At 37.7% G+C, this 2664-nt stretch overlaps 1 long non-coding RNA gene across 1 annotated transcript; it reads right to left on the bottom strand.

Annotated features, from left to right (window-relative positions):
- Window positions 1-1686: 1686 nt before the first annotated feature.
- On the bottom strand, window positions 1687-2658 carry LOC107833823 (uncharacterized). The gene is made up of 2 exons (XR_001659594.1): window positions 2212-2658; window positions 1687-2181 (listed from the first exon to the last, which is right to left on the bottom strand). It is a non-coding gene; the product is annotated as an uncharacterized LOC107833823 (long non-coding RNA).
- Between the last annotated feature and the right edge of the window lie 6 nt (window positions 2659-2664).

The raw sequence follows: 2664 nt of genomic DNA, 5'->3' as shown, positions 1-2664 counted from the left end.
CCAAACTACGGCCCGTGGGCCGGATCCGGCCCGCCTCCACATTTGGTCCGGCCCCCTGAACAATACCAGAGAGCATTCAGATATTTTTTTTTTTTCATTTACCGTATTTTCCGGACTATAAGCCGTTTATATGTGGATTTTTCTTCAACCACCACGGGGCTCTTTAGCAGGCATGAATCATTGGTTACTTGCGCGCCAACACTGAGCCCACACGCAGCAAAATGAGTAAGAAACACATCAGATGTCTTTGGAAAGTTTCTTTGCAAAGGGGAAAAGGCCCAGAGAAGAGACAGGAGAATGGATTTATCCCGGACCGGTAGGTGAGTCCCACATTACAAGCCCGCTCTGCTTAACATGTGGCGACCAAGCTTCAAGCTGCTTTGCCACATAGAGACCAAGCAGGCTGTGGTCAAGCAACACAGCTCGGGTGTCGGTGTCTCTCACCACTCCCAGATGGGACTGTCTCATTGCAGAGAAACAAGCTCAGGGCTCCCGTTAGTCATTATCGTGAGTTAAAATTTTCACAAAAGTAAAATGTTCGTTTTTGTGGCGCTTCTGTATATTATTTAGAAGGGATATATAAACGTTACCATAGCGACCAGAGTCAGAGCGTTTGGTCAGTGGTCAAGAGGAGATGAGTAGAGCTTGTGAGTCTTAAGTCTAGTTTAGATGGCAAGATTTAAGGATTGTCGGCCGATTCTTCAAACCTCTGTGACCACAGAGCTGATAAAAGTACAACAGGTTCGTGTGTCCAATAGGCAGGAGCAACACAAACCGATTCCAGTCACAAACATCCCGATTCCACAGGATAATCCAGTAAAAAACCCCAACATAGCGGGAATTTAGAATAACCAAACACGGATGACGATGTAGAAGCAATAGTGATAGTTTGTGGAGTCATTTTAAGAGATAAAAGATGTAACAAAAATAAAAGGCGGTGGATGAAAGACGACGGGAGCAGCCGCTCTATTTGCTGCACTATGATTTGGAGGTGAATATGTTTTTTTCATAGTTAACATTTTTAACTTAAACATAATAATGACCTTTACATATAATAATAAACATTTCCACATATCATCTCCGATATCTACCGGACTCTCAGTTGCGCGATATGTCACCTGTTAGGGATTCCCCTCTGTTCTTACGTCACCGCGCTTTCTGATTGGCTACCTGTCACATTCAACAGGTCGTATTCTCGTATTCTCGTTCCAAGTCAGGAAAAACCCCACAGGCTGCGATAAAAGGGCCAAGACAACCCAAATTGGCCATATTCAGGATTTAGTGGGAACACCAACATGCAGAAGCCTTATCTGACTGTTCATCCCCTCTCCCTCCACCCCCCGGGCCGGAACAAAATTTCCAAGTCTTGACCGGTCCGTGGTAATAAAAAGGTTGGGGACCACTGATTTAGCACATGCTTGTAGCAGACACGCAGGATCAGCACTTTTACTGTTACAGTTACCGTTCGGAAACTACCGTAATCAGTTCTGTTGAATCTAATCTTGGCAACTTTTTCTTTTTCAACCCTAATAAATNCTCGTTATAGAGAGACTGCAGTGATTTGATTTCATTACAATGATTAAAGTTTAATCAGAAAACATTTTTTACTTACTTTTAATCCTAGTTTAATCATGCCAGTGTATTTTGAGTGTACTGCCTTTAATCCTGATTTACTTTATTGATTTGATGTTTTATGAATGTGTTCATTGTTCTGTGCCTTTCAATACTCAGACTTCTGGGCTTTTCTTACCATTTCATTTTGTTTAACATTGCATCCTTTCTGTAGTTCATTAACTTTTAAATATTACATAGAAATTTCAGTAAGTTTGGTTTCTAAAACAAACAAATTGTTTTACTCATTACTCATTATCGCTTTATTGACTTTAAAGGATAGTACCTTAACATTTCTAAGTTTACTTCATTAAGTTTTAAGTAATATCTACCTTTATTCATTTTACATTTTATTCATTTTAAATATTAACCTAACACTTTATTCATTTTTGCATTTTATTAAGTTTTAAAATAATCATCCTACAATTCTATTCAATTTACATTTTGGTTAACTCTAACAACTCAGTGAATATAATTTTAATACTTTTTTACTTTAGAGATGAAAATTAGATCCTCCTAACGCTTCACCCATTTTATATTTTCGTAAAATTTAACATTTATTCTTTCTAACTTGGATTACAAAAATATATAAAAACTAACACAAAAATTTCAGACTTTGTTCTTTAATAGTTCATCACCCTTCTATGGCATGACGTTGACCTGAGGTAACATACAAAAATAATAAATAAATAACAAGCAACATAAAGGTAATAATATTTGGTTCCAGAAAATATGTAATGGTCCGACTTTATGATTGATGTGTAATTACAGATGATGAAGCTCTCACAAGTCTGCAGGAAAATATTTTATTCCACTAAAAACAAAAAAAAAAAGAGTCATGCCATGGACGGTTGAATCTCCTTTCCTAATTTTAACTCTAACATCCTTTAACAATTTTATTTCCTTACATGTTCTTCATTAGACTGTAAGAGGGACATTGTGGTTTCGATCCACCGCCTACGAGGCATAGGGGTGCCCTGTCCGTTTTTACCCCCAAAATTGAAATGAAATGAAATGAAATGAGATGAAATGACATGAATGAAATGACATGAA

The sequence above is a fragment of the Poecilia formosa genome, unplaced genomic scaffold, assembly GCF_000485575.1.
Source record: "Poecilia formosa unplaced genomic scaffold, Poecilia_formosa-5.1.2 Scaffold464, whole genome shotgun sequence".
Lineage (NCBI taxonomy): Eukaryota > Metazoa > Chordata > Actinopteri > Cyprinodontiformes > Poeciliidae > Poecilia > Poecilia formosa.
This window is presented reverse-complemented; position numbering and strand designations above follow the sequence as displayed.